General features: G+C 49.2%; 1 protein-coding gene across 1 annotated transcript in view; it reads right to left on the bottom strand.

The window, feature by feature from the left end:
- RPH3AL (rabphilin 3A like (without C2 domains)) overlaps positions 1 to 10,552 on the bottom strand; it is a 145,548-nt gene extending 134,996 nt beyond the window's left edge. The window contains 1 exon segment of the mRNA XM_070562852.1: positions 10,482 to 10,552. The gene's annotated coding sequence lies outside the window, so the exon portion shown is untranslated.
- Between the last annotated feature and the right edge of the window lie 16,376 nt (positions 10,553 to 26,928).

Below are 26,928 nucleotides of genomic sequence, written 5' to 3'. Positions count from 1 at the left end.
CCTATCCTGATAGGGGTTTGGGTTACACAGGTATATGTGTTTACCCGAGCTTACTGGATAGAACACATGAGATTTGTGCATTTCATTGTTTGCGCATTTTACCACAAAAGAAAAGAAACATAAACAAATATTAAACTTTAGTTAATGATAAGCTTGCTGAAGTATCTGACTGTTTTGTTCATCAAAAGATGCTATAAAGATAGTGAAAAAGCAAGCCACAAACTGAGAGAAGTATTTGCAACATATAATAAGCAAAAGATTGTACCAGAATGTGAATATGGGAAGATCTCTCATGAATCAGTAATAATCCAATAGGAAATAAATGGATAGAGACAAGAACAGGTGTGTAAATGAGGAAAGACAAATAGCCGATAAACACATTCAACCTTAGTTGTAATCATCGAAATGCCAATTTAAACCACCGTGAGATACTGGTTCACACTCACCAGACCGGCAAAAACTACCAGTATGGATGACACTGTGTATTGATGAGGATGGGGAGCATCCCGCACTCGGCCCAGCGCTGCGGGGAATACACCCTGCTTCAGACTTTGGAGAAGAGCGGGAGGTGGAGATGTATGCAGCCTATGACCTTATCATTCTGCTCCCAGCTATACATCCTGGAGAAACTCACACACAGAAAGGATGTTAGGGATAGTAAGGAAAAGCAGAAACAACCCAAATGCCCATCAACAAGTGGAAGGGACAAATAAATCGGGTATCTTCACACATAGCAAGAAAAAGGAGGGAACCACAGCTACATCCAACAAGAGGATGAATCTCAAAAACACACACACATAAACATATTCATTACAAAACTGGAAAACAGTGTGATTCCATTTACAAACGTTCGAAAGCATACACAAATCGAACAATGTATTGTGTAAGGATATAAAACTATGTGGTAAAGCCATAAAGAAGAGCAGGTTAATGATTACAACAAAATTCAGGTTAGCGTCTCCCTTGGGGATGGAGAGAGAGAAAGCCCATTTAAGGAGAGGTATAAAGGCAATTTCTAAAGGGCCATGGCGCTCTAGTTTTCAAGTTAGCTGTGCATGTGTCTGCTTTCTTCTTCTTCTTTAAACTTTACACATATGTTTTATATGCTCTTCTATATATACCTATTGCACAATACTTTTTTTAAATCAATAACCTTTCTTACATTCCAACAATATCCAGCTAAAAATAAAACAGAAAAAAAGAGAGCCTATTCCCTAGCAACAAAAAAACATAAAACACCTAGGAACAAACTTAACAAGAAATGTTCACCACCTCCATCAAGAAATCTATGAAACTTTACTGAGTGCCATAAAAGAAGAGATGATAGAAAAGAAGGCACGGATCACTATGGGACAGACCATATTTCTGCATAGGGAAACTCAATATATTTATTATTTTATAAATTTAATGTAATTCCAAATTGGATTCTAATAATAATTGTAGAAAACCAATGAAATGATTATAAATTTCACATAGAGGAAAGAATAAATAGGCAAGCACAACCAAGAAAATCCGGAAAGAGAGTTTGCACTGCCAGGTGTTAAAATATATAATAAAGTCATAAGAAAAAATGTGATGGTGGAGGAAAAAGAGATAGATTAATAGAAAATGGAAAACCTGGAAACTGAGATGTCTGTACATTATAATCAACAATTAAAGTCAGTCGGGGAAAGGAGGAAGGATGCCTAGTGTCCAAGATCAAAAACTATTAACTAGGGGCCGGGTGGTGCAGCAGTTAAGTGCGCACGTTCCGCTTCAGCAGCCCGGGGTTCGCTGGTTTGGATCCTGGGTGCGGACATGCCACCGCTTGGCACGCCATGCTGTGGTAGGCGTCCCACATATAAAGTGGAGGAAGATGGGCACGGATGTTAGCTCAGGGCCAGTCTTCCTCAGCAAAAAGAGGAGGATTGGCAGCAGTTGTTAGCTCAGGGCTAATCTTCCTCAAAAAAAAAAAAAAACCTATTAACTAGGAACACCAGTTACTGCACGTGGAGGCTAAGGGACAGGGAGGAGGGAGACTCCACGGTTCGCCTTCCGCACCTTTTGAATGTGAACAACATGAGCATAGTGTATAGAGCACACTTCGTTTTATTGTGCTTCACTTTATTGTGCTTTGCAGATACTGCTTTTTTTTTTTCTTTACAAGACCTTCCACCTGCAAACAGATTATGACTCCCTGAATGCTCAGATGATGGTTAACATTTTTTAGCAATAAAGTATTTTTTAATTAAGGTATGTACACTGTTTTTTTTAGACATAATGCTATTATTGCATACTTAGTAGACTAAAGTACAGTATAAACATAACTTTTATAGGCACTGGGAAACCAAAATTTGTGTGGCTCACTTTATTGCAATATTCACCTTATTGCAGTGGTCTGAAACCCAACCTGCAATATCTCCAAGGTATGCTTGTATTAAAAAATAAATTAAATTTAAAATATAGTCAGTAGGGAAAGAAATTGAACTGAAAGAACGGGTCGACGATTTAGAAAGAAATAAAATCAGGGTCTTAGCTCACATGATAAACCAAAATAAGTTTCAATTGGATTAGAATTGAATGGAAAAGAGAGTGCTGCACGGAAAAGCTGAAACCAAAAGAGAACCAGAAGGAAATCCAGGTGGATGTTTCTCCGACCTTGGGGTGAGGAAGACCTTTCAAATCCAAAAGCAAAGGAAGACATCATAAAATGAAAGGGCTGATGGACAAACCACACGTATCAGTCTGCTCAGGCTGCCATAACAAAACACCACAGACGGGGGCCTTCAACAACACACATGCATTTTGCACAGCTCTAGAGGCTGGAAGATCAAGATCGAGTGGCAGCCAAGTTGCTTCTTGGTGAGGACTCTCTCCCTGGCTTGCAGATGGCAGCCTTCGTGCTGTGAGCTCACAGAGGAGAGGGAGCTCTCTGGTGTCTCTCCTTATAAGGGCACTAATCCCATTATGAGGGTCCCACCTCATGACCTCATCTAACGCTAATCATCTCCCAAAGGCCCCATCTCCAAATACCATCACATTGGGCATTAGCACTTCCACATGAATTTTGGGAGAACACAAAAAGTCCACAACACACCATAAATATTAAAACCTTCTCTAGGTTTAAAAATAAGAACAATAAAAGAAAAACAGTACTGAACTGAGAAAAAAGTGTCCTGTATATCTATGTCAGTCAATACTCTTAAGGACAAGGACATTCAAACACGCTGAATAAAATGCCGGACATAATCATTTATATAGAATGATCTTGATTTCTAAGGGGTTATCGCTGGAGGCTGATAAGCATAGATTTTTATTTTCTTCTTTGGGCTTTGCTGTGCTTTCTAAATTTCCCACAATGAACATGAATTTCCTTTATAATTCAAAAAACTGGGGGCCAGCCCGGTGGCACAGCAGTTAAGTTCACACTTCTGCTTCGGTGGCCCGGGGTTTGCCAGTTCGGATCCCAGGTGCAGACATGGCACCGATTGGCCAGCCATGCTGTGGCAGGTGTCCCACATATAAAGTAAAGGAAGATGGGCACGGATGTTAGCTCAGGCAGGGCCAGTCTTCCTCAGCAAAAACAGGAGGCTTGGCAGCAGGTGTTAGCTCAGGGCTAATCTTCCTCAAAAAAAAAAAAAAATGACCATTATTTTTAAAGTGCATGTCACGGTCAAGCAACATTGAGGGCAGAGGGTCCAATTCTGCACAAACTTTAGGAGGACGGTTGCTGAGCACAGCCTGGAGTGTGGAATGCACGATCCATATCACCCTACAGACTCCACAAGGAACCCCTGCAAGAGGGGAGTCCTTCTCCCCTAGAGGAGGCGGGCAAGATAGGGATCTTGCACCAGTGAAAATCTTGCCTCATGGAAAAGGGAAGATCCACTGAGATGGATCCAAAGGGACAGACTCAGAGGCAGAGCAACACAGACGCAGATCTCAGCTCAAAAGAGGGAAGAATTTCTACTTACATGAGCTGCCCCTAAATGCAAAACACTATATACAGTGAGCTTCCTGTCACAGTCCCTCCATGACTCAGAGACGGATGGAGGAAGTTTCTTGTACCAGGAAGGGGGTTAGACTAGACATCAATTGTTTTTTTTTACATTTCTTTTCTTTTTTTAATTTTTTTTAAAGTTTGGCACCTGAGTTAACAACTATTGCCAATCTTTTTGTTTTTTTCTGCTTTTTCTCCCCAAATTCCCCCAGTACATAGCTGTATATTTTAGTTGTGGGTCCTTCTAGTTGTGGCATGTGGGATGATGCCTCAGTGTGGCCTGATGAGCGGTGCCATGTCCGCACCCAGGATCCAAACTGGCCAAACCCTGGGCCGCTGAAGCAGAGCATGCGAACTTAACCACTTGGCCATGGGGCTGGGCCCCTAGACATTAATTTTTAATTATATAAGTACTTTTCCTTTTAAGAATTTAAAACAGATTGTATACTTAAAATGAGTGAATTATTTGTGGTATATAAATCAAACATCAACAAAATTATTTTAAAAATTTTAAATATCACAGAGAAGGCTAAATTTCTTCTTGATCGTCCCCCCACGCCCACACACAGTCCTGGTCCTCTTCCCCCTTCTCTAAAGATAACAGCTATTGTAAATTTGGAATGTATTTTTCTAGATGTTTTTATATGCTTTTACACGTAGGTGTGTTACATATATTTGTATTCATATAAAGTAGGAAGGACTATGTGTATACATTTCTGTAAAGGGCATCGTAATGTATTTATCACTGTAAAATTTGCTTCCTTCACATTACAACCTTAGAGATTCATCATTATTGTTGTAGAAAGATCTATCTAATTCCTTTTCAAAGCTGCATAGTACTCCCAGGTATGAAAATTCGAGTTTATGTAACTATTCTATCACCAGTGAACATTCACACTGTGTACGGTTTTTCACCACTGCAAACTGTCACAAAGACCATCTCAGAAGTTTCCAGCTGCGCACACAGGCCAGGGTTTCTTTAGGGCAGATCCCAAGAAGTAGAATCTCTGTCCTAGGGCAGACACATTTTTTATTTTAACAGGTTCTGCCAAATTGATGTCCACTGGGACGTTCCTTTCCAAGCCTTAGATCCCATGGCTTTAGAAACCTGATCCCTGTGAAATTTCTTCTCATCAGTTACAGCCTGGCATTTGGGCATGTTCTGTGTCTCAGTTTGGTTCCATCGCTGTCCCTGACTATTCAAATCACTGTCCAACCATGAAGCGGGCTGCCCTGGTCACTGGTAGCACAGACCAAATGGCCACCCCTCCCAGCTACTCATTGAGAGGACTCTTGAATGGGGAGGAGGCCCTTCTACCCCCAAGAGGCTGCAGCTCTGAGAATCAGAGGACGCACTATCCATGAATGAGAAGCAGGTGGGGGCTGAGCAAGAGGAAACTTTATAAACCCTGGCGTCAGCTCCACGGCTTGGAACGGCCAGAACCAAAGAGGAAAACGCACTAACACGTAAATTAGGCCTGAGCGCGGCTGTGTGAGCCAGGCAGGGCTGGATACTGACGATCGTCCACCTTCCTCACCAGGCAAACCCACCCCAAATTCGTAATGACGCCCACAATAGTCCCTGCAACGCCCACCTGATTAATTGTCCAGGGAGTACTAAGGGTTTTTACATAAGGTGCTAACTGCGTAACCGCCGGCTTACATAAGGTGCTCCGGTATTTTTAGCAGCAAATAACTGCCGTGTGAAGGGAGCCGCTGCTCTCCCAGCAAACGCTGCTTACTTTACAGGCTGGCGCAGTCCTTGAAATGCCGATGTTCCGCAGGCAGCTCATTGCTGCCGGAGGGTTGAGGGTGTCTGTGCCGAGGGCCCCAGCACCAGCCGTATTCTGCAGCTTCTCGGGGCCAAGCCGACACCCCACAACCAACAGAATGTGATACACGTCGCCTCGCTTACCCCCAGGCATCACGGCAGCGAGAAAAGGGTCCCTTATGGACTCGGCAGAACCCACCGAGCCACCTGCCGGCTTAGCGAGCTCTCCCCAAACCCTACAGAGTAGCGGGGACGGGGGGAAAGGAGAGCTGACCCGGCCCTGCTTCCACATCCCCACTGTCTAGCGGTCTAGCGTTCTACTGTGTGTATTCACCCCAATTCATCTGCCCGTTCTACTGCCGATGGACACTGGGTGACTTTCGGTTTCTTGGCCATTACAATAGTGCTGCTATGAACATTCTAGTACATGCCTTTCACTGCAGCCTTCTGACCATCATAAGACATAAAAAGTTGAAAACTACCGCTTTAAGCCTCAAATCTCGAGAAAGCCAAGCTGCCCCACCTCTCCAATTCACCCTTTCATTCTTCAAACATAGTCCTTCCACTGTTTACATGGCACCAAGTAAAGAGCATTGTCATAGGAGTCCGACTTCTAGGACTAAGGCCCAACTCCACTACCTACTTGCTGTGTGGCCTTGGGCAAGCACTTAACCTCTCTGTGCATCAGTTTCCTTACCTGTAAAATTGGGATAGTAATAGTACTTCTAACGTCATTGGGTTGAGGATTAAATAAGACAAGAGTGTCTACACATAGTGAGCGCTCATCAAAGTTAGTAGCTGTGATTACGGCCAAAGGCAAGCTGTCTTTCTCGGCACCCCTGAAGCAGCCTGCTCTGGGCAGCCCCTGCCAGGATAGCTGAGCAAAGCCCTCGCACAGGAGGAGAGAGTAACTGAAGATAAGCGACTTCAGCAGCTCCAGCTGGAGCAGAGCCGCGGCAAGCAGCCCTCCCCTCTAGGCCGGGCCACGCTCTCTCCCTCTGCCTCTCCAGTCACCAAGGATGCAGGGCAGCCGCAGACACTGACCTTTTACCCAGAGGACACTGGATTTCACTCCGAATGTGACCTACACCGGGGGCACCATTCCGGGGTCATTATTAATGGTGTGCCAGCAGCCCGGTGACAACCTGCAGGGGCACCGACAGGGCCCAGAAATTGCTGCCTGGAGAAATAAACATTTTAAATGTCCGTGCAAAAGGTGAGTGAACTGGAGTATTTCATTTTTTCAGGCGACAAAGATGGAAAAAGCCCCTGGAAGCGTACCGTGCAGAGACCCAGGAGCCAGAGACTTGGGGCTGCGCACTACTGGTTGCCATGGCAACTGTGTTTCACAGCAGGGACTCATTTTCATATGACAGTGACCTGTGGAGGGAAGGGAAGGACAGCTCCTAAAGAAACTTAGTTGAAGGCGCTACTGTTTGGGGGACCACGGTTGATTTTATTTACCAAAAACAGCATTTAAAAGTGCCTCAAGGGGAAGAAATGACCTGAGGGTCCCTCGGGGTTCTCTGTTCCACAACTCTTCACACACACACAGCCCGTTTCAAAGGCCCCCAGGGCGGATATCACGGCCTCCCTGAGTCACTGGTCCCACCGTTAACCATCTGTTCTGTTACAAAGTCTTTTCCTAGAGTCCAGCAAAGTCCCAAGCCACCAGCTGCCCAAACCACCAGGACACCCCACACACCTGCGCCAGGTGGCTCCCTGGACAAGGCACACGCTTCCCTGGACAAATCCCACCATTGAAAACCAGTCTCGGAGTCAGACAGACTTGAGTCCCAACCTCGGCTCTGCCCACCTACCAGCTGTGCGGTTTCCGCAGGTCCCTCGACCTCTCTGGGTTTGTATCCTCACGGGCATAATGAAAACAATCACAGCGCCTACCCCGCTGGGCGCTGAGAGGATAATACACATGAGGAAACACCTGGAAAGACTGGCACACGCCTGACACATAACCACTCGACAAACAGCTGGTGTGATCAAGAGCCAGAAAGGCATCTCTCACCCATGACACAATTGGAGGCTAACAGAACAAGGGATTAAATTGGGTGGCACAAACCGTAATGACTCCATCAATAAGCCTGGCAGGAGTGTAGACCAAGGGGAATCTGGACCACTGGAAGAGTCCAGAAGGAGGTGGAGTTTGACGCAGACTCTAAAGGATGACAGGACATGTTCTTCGAGGTTTTGGGGGCAGGGGATGCCTTTATGCAGCGCCTACTGGGTACCTGGTCCTGGGGATCCAGGAGGAAGGGGAGAGGTTTCAAGAACACAAAGGGGCCTGCGATTAGCAGACAGATAGTGGTAGACGGTGGCCCCAAGGGCACAGGCCGTGGGAAGGCCAGGTAAGGGGCCTCCAGTGCAGCTGGGAGAGGCCAAGCTTTCCCAGGAAGACAGTGTCTGCACTGGTCCCAAAGGGGAAGGGCGAGCATGTGACCACGGTGGGGAGGGAAGAAGTGGCGGCCTGGAAGGTGGTTCTGGAGAGAGGCCACATGAGCGAGGAGCCACATGAGGTAGAGGAGCTGGCCTTTGTGTGGGGCAAAACCCGGAGCCTCCAAAGATCCTCATGGGAGAGGGGTCAGTGACAGGGTGAAAAGGACCATTGGTCTAGAGGTGACACGCCAGATGGACTGCAGGGGCTGGAGGGAATTCTGGCATCAGAGAGACTAGCTAAGGGGCCTCTGAACTCTGGCCTGAGACGCTGAAGCCCTGTCACAAAGGGGCGGGAAGCAGCAGAGACACTTCAGGGAACAGTGACAGCAGAGGAGGAAACCCACTGCTGAGGAGGAAGCGAGGGCAGCTGCCCGGGAGGAGGAGGAGGCCAGACTCGGACACCCTGAGTCTGGGAGTCACTGGACATCCAAGGAGCCAGCCCTGGAGCTAGAACCCAGAGGGCGAGCTCCCCAAGAAGTTAACACGGGGCCTCACGAGACCTCCCAGAAAAGAGGGATCCAAAGAGGCGAAGGAACAATGGAGAATTAAGAACAAAGCCAGGAGAGAGGGGTGCCTAGGAAATCACAGCAGAGAAGGCTGCAAAGAGGACACACACACACAGGGGCGAGCTTCCCGGGCAGAGGGGCAAGGCTGACAAAAGAGCAGTGTTTGGAAACAAGACGACTTTCAGAGAAGCAGTTTCAGGAAAGTGTGAGACCAGCAGCCAGGCTGCGGAGGATTAAGAGGGGAGCCGAGAGGCAGGCAGCAGGTGCAGAGTGCTGGGGAAAATGTGACAGTGAGAGAAAAGAGAAAAGGAAGCTTATGGCTCCGATGCCTGTTTTTTCCCCCAAGAGATGGGAGGCCAAGTGGATGACAGAGGCAGGAGGATGGAGGGGCATGGAGACCCGGGTAAGGGCACAACCTCTCAAGGTGTGGGGGACGGAGGGGCACCAGACCGCAGCCCTGGCTCTGCCAATGCTCTTACCAGGGTGTCCAGGGACACCGGCTGAGTGCCCCAGCCCTGGGACTGCTGGGAGGAGCAAAGGTTCCCACGTGGCTGCACAGATGGAGCCTGACCACTCACCCGCATCCCCCTGGCCCTGGTCTCATTGTGGATGGGTTTCCACCTTCCCCATCACACCTCTCCCCAGGGCGACCTTCCGGGTGGGCAGAAGGGGGTGTTACAGACCCAGGTGGGAAAGTCAGGTCCTCAGCCTTCTGAGCAACCAGGCAGGGGACAAAATTCCCGCACCTCCCAGCAGAGCCCTGGCTGCAGCCCAAGAAAGGAGGCTTCCGCCCAACAGCGCAGGTGTCATGGGCACCACTGTGAGTCCAGAGCCTTCATTCTGAAGGCAGGGAGGCGCCCTGGATGGATTTCAGCACTTCCTCCAAACCGTCTGCCTGGGAAAAACAGCGGGGGGCCTGACTGCTGGGAGAGGGTTTCCGAGGCCTGAAAAACCAAGCCAGGGCGGGATTCTGGAAGAGGGATCCAGGCTGGAAGAGATGAACCGGGGGACTCCTGCCTGGGCCTTGAGAAGTACCTCCCTCCCCACCTCACACACTCCTGGCACCCATCGGAATCCACTCCTGACCACCGAACCACAGGCGAAAGCCCAACCGGCCAGGGCCCAGGCCCACCACCGCGCTCCACGCCGATCATCAGGAGTGCGGGACCCTCACCCAAGGCAAGGCCGGGCGGCACAGGGGCAGTGGCGCGCTGCCCCCACGCGGGCGCGGTCGGCCGCGGCGACACCGAGGCCGCTCCCGCCGCACGTGCGCGCCCCGGCGGGCGCTCGGTAAACACGGCACTTGTTGACTCGCCCGCCGGGAACGCTCGCCCCAGCGCCGCCTGCCGTCTGCGGCCGCCCTCGCCGCCCACGCCCCTCCCCTCCGCTGCCGCCCCCGCCGCCCCCCGGCTCGGGGCGCACGACGGGCTGCCTGGAGGGCCCCTGGCAGGCTGCAGGCCAGACGCAGAGCGCGAACCGTTCCGGGGGCCGCGCCCAGGCGCCGCCCCGGGCCGCTCGGGTCCAGCGCCAGGCTCCGGGCGAGGCCGGCGGCGAGGGGAGCGCGGCGGCGAGGAGAGCGCGGCGGCAGGCCCTGTCCGCGCCCCGCCGGCCCGGGACTCGCCCCCTCCCCGTGCGCAAGGGGCCCACAGGGCCCGCCCGCCGCTCCAGGCCGCCCTGCGCGCCCCCTCGGGCCCCGGCGCGGAGCCAAACGCACCCCCCAGCCCTGGGGGACCGGGTCCCGAAAGGGGGGCGGCCCCACTTGAGGCGGACTTACCTGGGGGCTCGGCCCTGCCGCCCGGCGCGCTCCCTGGCTGCCCTCTGGCGGCGGCCGCGGGGACCCAGGCGCCGCCCCGCCCCGCCCCGCCCCTCTCGACCTGAGACCTGTTGCCGCGGGCGGGAGAACCCGGTCCTGAGGTCGCCCGGGAGGCGGGAGGCCAGGGCCCCTCCCGATGGCTATCCTCGCCGTGGAACGGCTCTCGTTTCTGGTTATGGGATAGCAAACGTCAGTCTCTTTTTTCTAAGCAGCTTCAAGTCCCAAAACTCTGAAATGACCCGTTCTAACAATCCCAGGAGGCAAAAGGAGGGCAGGTGTGCGTGTTGGGGCCTGAAACAGTGTCTGGCGCTAGCTGGAGCTCAACGTGTGTTTGTTGAATGAATGAATGAATGCTCCATTGATGGAGGGACAAACTAAGGCAACTTGCTACAGTCACTAAAGGAAACAGCCACAAAAAGCTAAAGCTCTCATCAGCCTGATGTCTTGCTTCCACTGTTCCAAGAACCTCTGCGATGTTCTCCATTTCTGTGCGTTCTGAGCCTCGGTGCCTGGCTTTGCATCGGGTGGGTGGGAGTCGGGGAGAATAGAAAGGCAGTGCTGGGCCCTGTTACCCTCATTCTCTACCAGGGAAATGGTATGACCCAACAATTTCTTATGAAATGGTTTCCTGAGATAATCCCCAAAGTCAGTAGCTAAGTGATGACCAGATTTGGGAGTCCTAGCTTCCAGACTCACACAGCAGCCCCTAGCAGTACCTGGGCCAGACCTGCAACTGGGTTCTGGATCTTTCCCACGGGAGATGTGATCTTGGGCAGGTGAGCAAATCTCTGTAAGCTGGCACCATCCAGTCAAGTTTTTGCAGCTATGGAAATGTCATATTGCTGTGCTGCCCAGGAGTCACTAGTCACATGGGATGGACTTTTAAATTTCATTTAATTTTACTTAATTTAAATTTAAACTGCCAATGGAGCTAGTGGCTAAGCCTCTCTTTCTTTATGTGCAAAATGGACATAATAATATTCCCAATGTGAGGACTGAGTGAGATCGTGTTGGGGAAGCCCCTGACCCTTGGCCTGGCTCGCTGTAAGACTCAATCGGCAGTAGTTATTAACATCACCACCACCCGCGTCACCTCACTAACCCTAAAACCTCAAGGCTGGAAGGACCCTCCAGGCTGTAGCCCCGCTCCCACCCCACAATCACCCCTCCAGGAGTGGCTCACACCTCTGCTTGCACAGCCCGTGACAGAGCCCTCGCCATCTCTGGGGTGACCTGGCCTCTTTTTGGACAGCTGACCACCTGAAATAGATTAATACACTGACCTGGCATGGCCTCCTGCAGCGCCTCTTCCTGCCCACAGCTGCACCCCTTTGGGGCTTATACAAAGCGAATGCCCTCTAGCCTTTATTCCTTCAGTATCAAAGCTTTCAGCAAACTACTCATTGCACCTCTGCTATGTGCCAGGCTCTGGCTAGACTGGGGATTCCTTCTTGTTTCACTTAACCCTTGTTTCACGAGACCTTACTGCCACATAGTCCCAATGACAGTAACAAAACAGTATTTGTCTGGCTGTGCACCATGCCCCAGGGTGGGGGAGCTCACACGTGAGAGCCGACACAGCCTCCCAGTTAGCTTAAAAAGCCATTTCCTCCTCTCCTGGCACAGTGTTTATGCCCTTGGCCCACAAGGCAGTACACTCGGGCCCGTCCCATTCACACATACACACACACACACACACACACACACACACACACACGTCCAGCATAACCTCATCCTCTTAGGGGTGGGCTCCTTCAGGCTCGCTGTAGAGGGACACACACTTCCACATGTGTGCACACACCAGCATAACAAGCGTGCACACCACCCTCAACCAGCCACAAGCTGCTGCACAGGCTCTCACTCCAATGTCACGGAGAGAGTGTGCAGATGGGAGAGGAAGCTCCCCTTCCCGCAGCTGGGGAAAGTGCCCCACCCCCGCCTCTGCAGCACACAGGTACCATGTGAAGTAGGGCCCCGTTTATCCCCATTTTACTGCTATGCGAGTTGAGACATAAACACCTTAAGTAATTTGCCCAAGGTCATACAGCCAGGCAGTGGCAGAGTCACTGGGCCCTCCTACCTCTGTGGCTGTATAAGACACAAAAGAAACACAGAGGGGTGAACTATGGTGTGGCAGGGCTCAGAGGGGGCCTTTCAGAGGAAACCCTTTGCAGGGTCTCAAAGATTGAATAGGAGTGTCCCAGGTGGGCCAGATGAGGAATGACATTGCAGTAGAAGGAACAGCAGGTGCAAAGGCAAGAAAGGGAATGTTGAAAAGCTGGAGACGGCAAATGGGGAGGCAAAGCAGAAAAAGAGGCCCGAGTGGAAGGTTGGGACCAGTGTGAGAGGGGCCGCATATACCCTGCCAGGGATGTGGACTTCAGCTGGCCAGTTGTTTCCAGTCTTGAATCCTTGCATTCTGAGGCTCCATCAGAAAGTAAAGAGAATCAGCAATCTATTTGCATGTGTGGGGGACACATGTCTCTCTTATATTCAGTCTGTGAGACAAAGGTAAATGGATATTAGCTTACATAGATTCACTCCCACAGGTGAGACCACCTGTAACTGAATACTTTATGAATAGAACGCATCGTCGTTACAGAGTTTATATATTTCGAAGAGCCACTGATCGATGTAATAATCTGTGACATGGATGTGCATGTCCTTAGCTTATAGATGTGCTCATAGCTATGGCCAGAGACACACTGGCAGAAATTAGCGGTTAAAACTCAACTCTCTTCTCCTTACTTCAAGGCACTTGCCGTCTTTTTGGTCCAGTGAACCACAGCTCCTTCTGTATGTTTCCTACGACACATTCGGAAGATTGGGGGAGGGGAGCAGGCAGTGTGAACAAGTTAGTATAAACTGGCAGGACACCCCAAGAACCTTCCGTCTTGACGTCCCGAAATGCATCTCTCCAGGTTGGTTTGGAGACATGGGCAGCCCAGGACATTTTTGTAAATGCCCTAGCTCCCTAGGATGTAGATGAGGATGAGATGGAGGGGGTACCATCCCTCACCTTCTTTACTCTGAACCCTCAGGCGTTCTGGCACAACTGGAGCTCTCCATTGCTCTTTTTTCTCCCCAGCTTGCCTTTTTAAAAAATTAACAGACTATTTTTAGAACAATTTTCGAGTGATGGGAAAATAGAGCAGATGATACAGAGAGTTCCCAAATCTATCGCCCCCACCGCCACACACACACACAGCCTCCTCTGTCATTAACATTCGACATTAGTATGGTACATTTGTTATAATTAATAAACCAATATTGATACATTATTATTATTAACTAAAGTCTGCGGTTTATTCCAATTTCCTTAGTTTTAGCCTAACGTCCTTTCTATGTCCCAGGATCCCTTCCAAGATATCACATTACATTGAATTGTCGCGTCTCCTTAGGCTCCTCTTAGCTGTGACAGTTTCTCAGACTTTCCTTGTTTCTGATGACCTCGACAGCTGTGAGCAGTACCTGTCGGGTATATTGTAGGATGCCCCACTATTGGAATTTGTCTGATGTTTTTCCCATGATTAGACAGGGGCTATGGGTTTGGGGAGGAAGACAAGAGAGGGGAAGAGTCATTTTCACCACATCGTATCAAGAGTACATACGACAGACATGATTACACTGTTGACGTTGGCCTTGACCACCTGACTAAGGTGTGTTTGTCAGGTTTCTCCACTCCAAGGTTACTCTTTCCCCGGAAGCCACTCGGCACAGCCCACACTTCAGAAGCGGGGAGTTATGTTCCCCCTCCTTTAGCGTAGAGAAGCTACAAAATGTATTCGGAATTTTTCAAATCTCAAAAAGAGATTTGTCTCTTCTCTCCTGTGATACTGTGATATCATAAGAAATATATATTTTGGTCTTCTTCCCAGCTCCAGGCCAGAGCTCCTAAAACCCTTCTAATTTCCTACACGATAAGAGCTATAGGACCATCTTGTTATATTTGGTTTTTGTCCCAGGCTCTGGAAATGGTCCAGAGTGACAAAGGTGAAAGGAACATCTTTTGTTATTCGTAACAAGCCCCGTGACTTTCGGAAAGCCCTTAAGGATGGGTGAGCTGGTTGGGGGGGTGGGGGACAACCAATCATGTGATTAGAGGGTTGGAATTTTCAGCCCCGCCCACCACCTCTGGGGAGGGGCTGGAGGTTGACTAATCATCAGTGGCCGACGATTTAGTCATCATGCTTATGTAGTGAAGCCTCCGTAAAAATCCTCACAGAAAGGGTTCAGAACGAGAGCTTCCGGTGTGGTGAACACGTGGAGGTGCTGGGGGGTGACCCACCCAGACAGGACATGGAAGCTCTGCACCCCTTCGCACGTACCTTGCCCTGTGTACCTCTTCATGTGGCTGTTCCGTTGTATCCTTTAATATATCCTCTGTAATAAATTGGTAATAGTAAACCATTTCCCCAGGGTTCTGTGAGCCATTCTTGCAAAGTATTGAACCCATGAGGGAGTCGTGGGAACCCCTAATATGTAACCAGTCATTTAAAAGTATGGGAGGCCCAGACTTGCAATTGGTGTCGTAAGTGGCCGGGAGGACAGTCTTGTGGGGTTGAGCCCTTAATCTGTGGGGTCTTCTCTAACTCTGGGCAGTTAAGTCAGAACTGAGTTAAATGGTAGGATCCCCAGCACGTGTCTGCCAAGAATTGGAGAATTGCTTGGTGTGGAAAAATTGGTACATCTGGTGCCAGAAGTGTTGTGTGACGCAAAGGAAACCAGCAGACAAGTGGGATCTGCTAGGTTGGCCCTGGCTCAGGGAAACGTGGCTTGGGAAGAGAAAGGATGAAAAGGCGGGGGATGAGGAACCTTTAGTTCTTCCTGAGTGGCCGTGTGGTGACCCACGGTCTAGAGCAGCAGCCGTGCTGTGCTGAGTTAGGACAGGCAAAAGTCACTAATAGAATTTAGAGATGGATCCAGCTCCAGGAAGCTGGTCGCTGGATGCCTCAGGAAATGCCAACAGTAAGAAAAAGGCAAAATATTCAATCCCTTGGTTATTGTTCTCTGTAACAGCTAAAAGAAATTAAAAGAGAGTTCTGGGTTGGACTTTGATGCCAGACTAAGCTCAGATTCTGGTCAGTCTAAGCTTCGGCCACTGGCCTCAAAGCCACCGCAAGAGAAAACCTATGCAGAGACAACAGAAAGTTTGCACCTCTAAGACGTCTGGTCACCAAAAGGGTAGTCAATGTGGAGGAAGCACAAAACCAAGAAACCACTGAAAGCCGAGGGTGTGAGGTGAAGGAGTTGCTTCATTTTGAGGATCGGTATCATCAGCTTCCTGAGGAACCTTCACTAAAGTGGATTGTGAGCGTAATCTAGGAGAAGCGCCTCTGATTTTGTAGACTGCAGAGTGGAAGAACATGCTTGGGTTGATGCAGGAGCCACAGCTCACTATGGAACAACCACAGATGACTGTACGTGATCCAGACACAAAGGAGCTTATTCCTGAGGGGACGACCGGCCTCGTGGACTGGATGAAAGCCACTGGAAGGTCTGTCTACCCTGAGAAGGGGGACTGTCCACCTTCCCCTATAAACGCTGAGTGGAGCACCCTAGATGAAGAAGCTGATATGCTTAGCATGCAAGCCACGTGGGATGGCTTTATGATGACCAGGATCTTCACCTGCTGAATACGCCCATCACCCAGGTTATGGTAAATGCTACAGTTAAGGTGGCTCCTTTCACATGGGCACCCCATATAAACTTACTGCTGCAAAACCAAACAGCAGTTCACGCAGGAAGCCTTATCAAATTTGACATCTCAGCTTCCCCTCATGGGTCTTAAAGATGTTAATAAATACATTAGGTTAATTGATGAGAGAAGGGGCAAAGGCAGAGAGTCAGGGGACTGATTTAAGCACGGTGGAGATTTTTAAATGATTATTAAGTAATACGGTGAATAGGGCTGGGTCAGTAGCATAGTGATTAAGTCTGGCATGCTCCACTTCAGCAACCTGGGTTCGCAGGTTCAGATCCCAGGCATGGACCTACATCACTTATCAAGCCGTGTTGTGGTGGTGACCGGTATACAAAATAGAGGAAGATTGGCATGGATGTTAGCTCAGATGGCTTCCTCACCAAAAAAAAAAAAAAAAAAAGAAAGAAAGAAAAAAAGAAAGTGAATAAAGCAAACATTGATAGAAGCAAAACAAAGAGGAAACAGAAAGAGGAGAGTCACAGGACTCGTCCCAGCAGGTGGAAATCTTCAGTCGGTTATTAAGAAATGGGATGAATAAAACGGACATTGATAGACTTAAAACAAAGGTCTTAACACAGCCCTCCCAAATGCTGGGTGGGCCAAAGGGACTCTCTGCTGATCCCCCAAATTTAAGAAGCTCCAAACAGGTCCACTCTACTAACCCCAGTTTGGAGAAATTTAACAAGCCAGAAGACAGAGATTATAACAAGAAACCTGACCAGCAAAGCCTTGGGGCAGTGGTTAGCTAGATTAATCAAGGTAAAGATCAACAGGGGACCAGCCCGGTGGCACAGTGGTTAAGTGTGCACGTTCCGCTTCAGCCGCCCAGGGTTCGCCGGTTTGGATCCCTAGTGCTGACATGGCACCGCTCATCAAGCCATGCTGTGGCAGGCGTCCCACATATAAAGTGGAGGAAGATGGGCACGGATGTTAGTTCAGGGCCAGTCTTCCTCAGCAAAAAGAGGAGGATTGACAGTAGTTTAGCTCAGGGCTAATCTTCCTCAAAAAAAAAAAAATCAACAAAAGGGCCAGGGTGACCTGTCCCATCAGTAGGGCCCCGAAGATTTTTGCACATTAGGGGTAAAATGGTCATGGGGTGGAGAAGAGAAGTTTCTGGGACTCCTTTACATGGGAGCCCCACAAACTGTGGTTCTAAATCCCATTGGTAAAGGCCGTACGGGGGCTGCAATTAGTCTGAGAGGACCTAAAAATGGGAGGGTGGATAGGATGATGAACGGAGGGAAGGTTAAACGGGCTTCATGTAAAGAAGTTGTGCCTCCTTTCCCTGAATGTTTTATAGGAATGGATCTTATGTCTGGCTGGGGAACACTCCCTCTCTCTAGTATCGTAAAACCAAAACCTGTTGATGAAGCCCTAGTGGAGGCTAAAGTCAGAAATGTGCGGGTTGATGGAATTAAGGTAAAATTTTTAGGATGGAGGCCAGCCCCGTGGCCGAGTGGTTAACTTTGGGTGCTCTGCTTCAGTGGCCCAGGGTTTTGGCGGTTTGGCTCCTGGGCGCAGACGTGGCACCACTCATCAGGCCATGCTGAGGCAACATCCCACATGCCACAACTAGAAGGACCCACAACTGAAAAATATACAACTGTGTACTGGGGGGATTTGGGGAGGAAAAAGCAGAAGAAAAAAAAAAAGAAGATTGGCAACAGTTGTTAGCTCAGGTGCCAATCTTTAGAAAAAAAACAATTTTAGGGGAATTGGAATGTTTGAACAGGCTTTACAGAAAGTGGTTGTGTCTCTTTTATCTGACTGAATTATGAGGATGGACATTGTGTCTGACTGGGCAACGTTTCTCCTACCGGGTATTGTAAAACAGAAGGCGAGCAAATCCACCCTTCAAGCAATATTCACTGGACATGTTAAATGGGAACCAGTCAGATTGCTGGAGCCCCGCAGTCAGAACAGAAGCTGGAGGGTGCTGGGGACGTAGTCTCTGTGCAATGGCCCTGTGTGGAGTGTAGACTGCAGCTTACGGCAAGACCCTGTGAGCGCCTCCCGGCGATGACTACTGGGGCTTGGGATAAGAGACTCCATTTCAGGGGCATTTACTAGCTTGCTATTGGGCATTAATTGCAACTGCCACTATGGCTAAAGGACAAAAAGTAATCTTGAGACCTGAAATACCCATGATGTCTTGGGTGGTGTCAGAGAAACACTAACGGGGATCGCAGTGCCCAGAAGTGTTCCATCATAAAACAGAAATGATTTACACAGCACCATGCTGCCTGGACAATGCGAGGAGGACATCCTTGTGGGCAGGGAGCCTCTCGTCCCCTAGGATGACTCTGAACCGCGTCAGGATTCCATCGTCACTTGTACGGTGCCCTATAAACAGCTCTAGACTGACCGGCCAAGAACTGCTTGGTGCGTGACTGGCAGTTCCAAGGTGAACGGTCACATCCCGTTTGAAAGGCCTCCACTCTGATGGAAGAAGTGGTCACAGGAGCAGGGCTGCAACTGCACGTGCTGGAAGCAGGGATGATGCCTAAACAAGAAACTGTAACTGCGTTTTTAAACCTTCTGTCAGAATCCCTGAGGGCCAGATGGGGTGGTTGTGCCTTCACCCCATCGGGCTAAACTGGGGTTAACCGTGAATGAGGCCATATTGCCTGGTAGTAAAAATGCCCCGCTCGTTCTGCGCCTGTGTAACTTTACCCCATGTGACGGGAGTGGACTGTGGGGGAGGGACTTGCTGGACCAGTATCGCTGCCTGCAACCCGGACCAGCAGCGTGGCCGAAACTACATCCCTTCCAAAGGTGGAAAAGTGTGAGTACAAATGGAGAGAAGGAGGAATAGTTGCTGAGGGCAAGGGAAGGAATAAATGGGTTACGTAACGTGTGAAATCCGCTATTACGTTAACACCTTGAGAGAGGCTCAGGGCAAGAGATGATAGTGTCTCTTAGATCAGTTATACCAGATGCTTGAAGGGGCGAAGCCACATATTGCTGGGACCCCTCCTGCTTTCGGAAGCTCACAAGCCTGAGTGAAAACCTGCAAACTTGAGTGACCTTGCCGTGGGAGCCATTTTCATACGATATGATGACAGACTGGACTAATTACTAATGACTAAATGGTATTCTAGCAATGTGACACATCTGGTGACAGAACTAATATTGAGAGTAAAGGAAACAGAGTGTTTTCTTTTACCCTCCACTTATTAACTTATTCAATCATTTATTTATCTCAGTATGGACTCATGAATATTTATTTTATACTTTGGGTTATAATCCAATACTTCTTTGTTTATTTTTTTGCTCAAATTGTCCCAGCTTTGACTATGAGGAACGCTTTCAGTTGGCTCCTGTGCCCCTCTGACATTTCCCTATCAATGTGGACTTTTTTGGGTCTTGTTGTCAGGGGTCGGGGGCACTTCCTTACTTTCTGGCACTACAAGATTCTCGAGACTCATTTTGTATATTTCCTGCCCCAGTCCTAGAATCAGCCATTTCCCCAACGAGCCATGCTTCCTTTTACTGGGGAGTGGTGTTAGAAACCAAGATCTGGGGGCTACACATGCACTTTGCCACTGGACCCAATGCTCTTTATCATTAATGAACCACAGCAGGCCAAGGGAAGTCAGACCTCCTATCCCATCAAATATTCTTGCCTGCTTATTCCCCAGAGCTTGGGGCCACAACTTGGGACCACAGCTTCAAAGAGAGCTCCTAGAATCCAGGCCCAGGAAGGGAGATGGGCAGAGATAAGGTGGCCTTGGTCACCTGGCACACTGGGGAAGCCTTGGAGTGACCTGTGGGCCAAGGTGAAGGTCTGGGTTTTGCAGAGTCAGCTGGGTAATGATCATCTAGACAGGGAAGGCTGCAAGGTTGCAACTTAGAGATAAGTGGGCCCATGAAAAAGTAAATAGCAACAGGGCGCAGGGCCCAGGAGGCATGAGACACAGGGGTTTCTTGGGCAGGAGATCATTACTGTGGGTGCCGGCTGAAGGCTTCTGGTTGTGTGTGTGTCTATTTGGGAATGATGTTTACACTTTAAACCAGTTTCTCAAATAAGTGGCCTCAGGGCCTCTTGTGTCAGAAGCACCTGAAGGCTTGTTAAATAGGCAGATTCACAGGCCCTGGCATTGAATCTGAAGGTGGAGACTGGAGTCATGTTTTAATATGTTTTCCCAAGGATTCTGATGCGCACCAAGGTTGACCCTTTCAGAAAGGATTGGAAGTCCATAGTCCGGATACCACGTAAGAGAGACTCTATGTCTGTTCTCTTTCTACAGATGCCAGCCTGACCCCATCTTGCCTTGGTTCTTTTTGGCCCCACGTAGAACATTTGAACAAACATATTGCTCACTTTTGAGCCTCTGACACCCTCAGCAGGAATGACCCCATTGACTTCTACCTTCGTTTCGACAGACTCTCTTCTTAAACTTTAGTTAGGTCCCTCAGCGTTGGCCTATAAGAACTGCAATTCTCCACACAAACGATTTTGTCCACCCGTCACACACAGAGACTTGGGGAAAAAATCTGGCCTGGCTTCCAGCAGCCTAAGGCCACCGTGTTCCTGTGATGACCAGCCCCCTTGAGTTCCTGGCTGAAAAAGCTCAAGACCATCAAAAGAATTTACCATTTGTTCCAGCCAACACCTGCCGATAAGCTCCTGACCTCCGTTTTCTTAGAGCATTTATTTTAAAAACTTACTGTTATAAATCCTTTCTCTGTGCCTTTGGGGTCTGTCTCCTAGAACACAGGAGTGTCTTTCTCAAGGACGTGGGAGCCATTCCTTTGAAATATAATCATCAGGATGGGGCCTCTGTGTGTCAGTCTCCGTGGGTGGGTAGGAGCCTAACTCGGCTGAGCGCCAGTCACCAGATACGGAGGGCCTAATCACATCGACACTGATGCTTACCTGCTTTTGAAATTTTTCACTTTCTTGACTCTGCTTGAACCCTGACTCACTCCCCATCCCTACTCCCTCGGTTTCCCTTCAACAGGCCAAGTTGTCTCGACACAGATCAGAGCCCAGCTCAGGTCTACACTAAAGGAGTCCTTTCCCACACTGCAGTAGTGCTGGATAAAATCTGCCTTCACCGAGTTGAACTGGCGTCGGATCACTTCCAGGAACATTCCTGGAGAGCCTGGGGGCTCCCTCGCCACCTCAGAACCGACAGGCCTCCGGGAGTCGGAGTTAAATAGCAGCCCACAAAGGCAAGCATGAGGGCAATTGTTCAGCTGTCAGCCAACCAGGCCTGGATCTAGTCACACAAAAGGATTTCCCCTTGCTTAGGGAGGCAGGCCCTCGAGAGGCAGGAGGCTGCCCATAGAGATGGCAGCATAAGCCCTGTGACAACTAATACTGAAAGAAAATTAGATCTTTGAGTTCCGGAAATAGCCTGGGGGCTGAGGTGTAGATACAATCAATTAATAGTCTAAAGGAAACTAAAGTCAGGAAAGCCTGCAGCTTACCCCCCTGTACAGCACTTACGTACAGATGGTGTGGGGAAGGGCTATGCAAACTGAATCGCAAGTGGGTAGGTGCCAGCTTCCTGGGACTTGCGATATGATGAGACCAGCAGCAATGGCCCAGACACAAGGCTCAGATCATTACATTCGTGGAGCCACAGACCCCATGGAATCACTTTCTGTGCATTACCTCACAGGGACCACTGTTGTCTCCATCTCACAGGTAAGGGACCCAGGGCTTGGAACAGCTAAGCTTACTTACCGAGGTCACAGAGCTACTGGGTGCTAGGCACGGGGTCCCAGTGAAAGCAGTGTCCAGGGCTGCCCCGCACTCATTCCAGCACACTGCCTGCCTGCTGCTGGAGCAACCCTGACACCGCGTCAGCCTCCACGTTTCCTCCGCTGGTCTAGGGATGGGGAGGAGTCCCTTCATCAGGAACCCTCTTCAGCCCATGGTCTCACCTCCCTGGGTTCCAGCAGCAGAGTCCCCTCCTGGGCTTTCCTCACACCCTGGCTGTGGTCGGCCTGAGGGAGGCCAAGGTCTTGGCCCAGGGTGTTGGCTCAGGGCTACCCCGTGAGTGACAGGTGTCCTTTCAATGCTCCCATAGTTACAGGAAGGGGAATACTCCGGAAATATGCAGGCAGCCACCTCTGGGCCAGGCTGGAATATTCCCCGGGTCACTGTGTCGTCAAGGCAGAGTCCTGAGGAAAATACCCTTGGTGCTGGGGGCTGGAGGCATGGCCCTGACAAGGTGTCACTCTCAGGGGCTTCCGCAAATTGCATAAAATGTTCTGAAAAATCTGTGTTTTCAAGGAACAAATGTCATTCCTCAGGATCAGCCAGGAGATGAGAATATCTCATCACTGATCCCACACCCAGGCCCTTTTGTCTAGAGAAAGGGATCTTGGTCCAAAGTTTAAAGCAAGGCACAACAAAACAAAATACAGCTCTACACATGCACAAGGAACGATGGCAAACGCTTTTCAGATAATAACTCACTTAATCCTCTCAACAACCCTAGGATGTAACTACTGTTATTATTATGACTAAAAAATGAGAAAACTGAGGCACAGAAAGGTGAAGTAATGTACCCAAAGTAACACAGCAAATAAGTAGCAGAACTAGGATTCAAACCCAAGCAGTCTGCTTCCAGAGCCCACGCATGTAACTGGGACAGGACATAGCCCCCAGGAGTGGGGTGGGTGGGCAGGCGGCTTCCCACGTGAGTCCCCACTGGGCTTCCTCCCCGAGGGGCCTTTGATCAGCTGAAGGAGTTCTCCGAGCCGCTGGCATCCTCACTGTCAATATCTCCCCCTGGAATCCAGCTCCTGTGTGGTCCGGGCCCAGGTCTGAAAGATGGGTTTTTAGAAATGCTAAAAATGGGAGATGGGGGATGAGTCCTTCAGCCAAGGGCAGATCACTGCGCTCTCCCATCCTTTGCTGTGCAGTACTTGTCTGCTCTGGCGGCTAAACCCACCAGGAAGACACATGGTCAGCCCAGTATAGGGTGGAGAATAGGAAGCAGGGCAGTAAAGGCGTGGCCTGTGGGACCTGGGGGGCAGGTAGAGGACACAGGATCTGTATGAGTGTGTCCGGGCTGCCGTGACAAGGTCCCGCGGACTGGGGCGCTTAAACAGCAGAAATTTATTTCCTACAGTTCTGGAGGCCAGAAGTCTGAGTCCTTGCTCCTTGGCTCGTGGACGGCCGCCTTCTCTGTGTCCTCACACGGTCGTCCCTCTGGGCGTGTCTGTGTCCTGATCTCTTCTTATTAGGACATTGGATTAGGGCCCACCCTAACATCCTCATTTTAACTTACTACGTCTTCAAAGATCCTGTCTCTAAATATGGTCACATTCTGAGGGACTGGGGTCAGGGCTTCAACACAGGGATTTCGGTGGACACAATTCAGCTATAATAGGAACCTAAGGAAATGTACAGGCTGGAGTTGTGTGAGGTTTTGAATTATTATTAGAAAATATTTAGACATATGAAAAAGTATAAAGAATAATATAAAGCATGTGAGATACCCACTGCTCAGTGGAAGCCCCTTGGGTAAGGTTTCTGGTCATGCTCTCCTCCCCACCTCCAGAGGCAACCTTACCTAGAGTTTAGCGTTTCTGGTTCTCCTGCATTCCTTTATACTTCTAGTACATACCTGTGCATCCTCACATGATATATAATCCTGTTTTTTGTGTTTTTTTTAAAAGATTTTATTTTTTTCCTTTTTCTCCCGAAAGCCCCCCAGTACATAGTTGTATATTTTTCATTGTGGGTCCTTCTAGTTGTGGCATGTGGGACGCCGCCTCAGTGTGGCTCGATGAGCAGTGCCATGTCCGCGCCCAGGATTCGAACCAACGAAACAGTGGGCCGTCTGCAGCGGAGCACGCGAACTCAACCACTAGGCCACGGGGCCGGCCCCCTGTTTTTTGTGTTTTAAACTTTGGATAAATGGTAATATTCTCTATGCTTTTTTTATTGAGGTGAAATTGACGTAACATAAATTAACCATTTTAAAGTGTACATTTCAGTGGCATTTAGTGCATTCACCATTTTGCACAACCACCACCTCTCTCTAGTTGCAAAAATTTTTCATCACCTCATAAGAAGACTCCACAGCCATGAAGCAAGTACCCCAGTCCCCCCCTCCCACCCCCGGCAACCACTAATCTGCCTTCTGTCTCTATGGATTTGTTCATTTGCATCCTTTTGCAAATTCCTTTTTCTGCTCAGTATTTGAGTCATTCATCCATGTAGTCACATTTGACCATTGTTTGTTTGTTTTTCATTCCCATATAATATCCCATCATGGGACTCAACCACATTTTTAAAATCCTTACTCCTATTGATGAATTTATGGGACTTGTAAAAAATCATTTAAAAAATAAGTATTACGTGCACATGGTAACAAATTCAAGCATCGTAAACGAAGACACAGTGAAAACAAAATGTCTTTCTCCTCCTTCCAAAGAGACAGCCACTTTACCTGTTTTTTGGTGCATTTTTTTAGCACTATGCTGGGCTATACATACACATGTAAATATGGCATATACTTTTGGTACACATATGTGGTATTAGTGTTTATTGAGTGCTCGTTCTATGCCAAACACTGCTTTAGGTGCTGGAGTTGCAGCAGTGGACAAAACATCCAGCTTATATTCCAGTAGAGACAGACAGACGATACACAAGCAGACAGCCAGATGTATATGTCAAGCGGTGATAAGAGCTATGGAGGAAAATAAAGGACAATAAGGGAAGGAGGGGGGGGGAGTAATCAGGGAAGGCTTCTCTGAGATGACATTTGACTTGAGGGGAGGAAACATCTTTTTCCTTCTACTCTCCTAGGTTCAGTGGCTGGGGCCTGTGAATCAAACTGATAAAAGACAGATAAACAAGAGAAAAAACGTTTTAATTACATACACACCAGAGTTCACAAAGGAAAAAATGTGGCTCAAGGAGGGCATCAGATGTTGAAACTTACTGTATATATCATCCTAGGCTAAGTAAATGAAGAGGGGTTTCGGGCTTCTGGGAGGGGAGGCAAGTTATGGGAAGGTGACCAGGAGAGGTATGGTAAACAGGGTTGTTTAGTAAGCTTTGTTCTGCAGATTTAAGCTGGTGTCTTCTCTGAATTAAGAGTTGTCCTCTTCATGGTATGGGAGATGGGCACAGCTCTACAAATGGAAATTTCCTTTATAAATGTAAATTTCCTTTGCAAGAGGAAAATGTGCACCCTGTTTATAGAGCTTTCCTGTGTCTGCTGGTTCTCAATGGCTTTTAGCTCAAAATAATCCAGATACCAAAGAGGCCTATTTTGAGGTAGTATATTCTGCTACCCTTCAGAATGAACGCAGGACATGTAAAGCAAGAATGTTCCAGGTGGAGGGGGTAGCAAGTGCAGAGACCTCAGCTGAGATGTGTTGGCATGTTGGAGAAACAGCCAGGAGGCCAGCGGGGCTGGAGGGGAGAGCAGGAGAGGGCAGCAGGTGTTAGCAAACCGTTCACCCTGCTCTGCACTTTGCTGCTTCCCCACGAACCACAGTCTCCTGGCCTTCGTCCTGATTAGCCCACGTTAAGCTGCCTTCTTCTGTTGCAGAAGCTCCCAGGTCATCCACCATATGGATACAGCACAAGTTATTGAAGTGGTTGTAAGGTTTTTCCTTTCCTTTTTAAAAAAAGTACCAGGAGGTATGAAGGGAAAATCGGGAAGTGGCCGGAGTGGATCATGAAAGGAGGAAAATAGGAGACCAGCCCGGTGGCGCAGTTCTTAAGTTCGCATGTTCTGCTTCTTGGCGGTCTGGGGTTCACCAGTGCAGACATGGCACTGCTTGGCACGCCATGCTGTGGTAGGCGTCCCACGTATAAAGTAGAGGAAGATGGGCATGGATGTTAGCTCAGGGCCGGTCTCCCTCAGCACAAAGAGGAGAACTGGCAGTAGTTAGCTCAGGGCTAATCTTCCTCAAAAAAAAAAAAAAAAAGAGGAAAATAAAGAGCAGGGCTGCTCTTAACAGTTACATAGTCCAGGGCAAGAGTGGAAATGCAGGCCTAGGGACCATATGTCTAAACATTAAAAGTTATAAATTAAACTGACACACTGTTAAATAAAATACGTATTATCTTCCTACCTTGACAATGGACCTTCAGATCAATCTGGAGGCTAGAATTAAATGTGGAATTTCAGGCTCTTTGGGGTTCTGCACCCAGCCCGTGGCCTGCCCACTCCTCTTCCCACTCCCAGCTCCACCTGCATGAAGAAGGCACCTGACTACACAGGTCTGGACACCTCAGCCTGTCTGTGGAGCTTCCATCTATGCCGCCCTTGGCCTAGGGCAACTTAGGAGAACGGCCTCAGAAAAGAGGCCCAGGTGGGCCCTACAAGCAGGCTGGGGCCCCTTGAGCAAGAAATTCCAAGGTGCCAGGCACTCAGATTGTGGCCTAGAAGTGTGTGTTGGGGAGATAGGAGCTGGGTGGGCAGGACCTCTTGATTCCACAGACTTCCTGTCCCTTAGGGAGGGATGTGGCTCGGGGAGAGTCAGAGCAGGGTCGTGTGAAGCATAAGGCCCAGGGAAGGGACCCCACTTGCCCAAGTCTAAGGCTGGTGCTGCTGAAGAGGGGACACAGCCTGTCTACCTTGGGGAGGAAACTGACGGCATGGAGAAAGTGAGCAAGACAGAGCAGAGAGCTGGAATCAACAGCCCAGCCAGCAGGAGGGACCCAGGCTGAGCAGGTGGCAGGAGGAGAGAGAACTGCCAGTTCTACCCAAGGTGTGCCCA

Source organism: Equus przewalskii, chromosome 10 (genome assembly GCF_037783145.1).
Source record: "Equus przewalskii isolate Varuska chromosome 10, EquPr2, whole genome shotgun sequence".
NCBI classification, from domain to species: Eukaryota; Metazoa; Chordata; class Mammalia; order Perissodactyla; family Equidae; genus Equus; species Equus przewalskii.
Note: the sequence above shows the minus strand (reverse complement) of the source record. Positions and strands in the feature narration are given on the sequence as shown.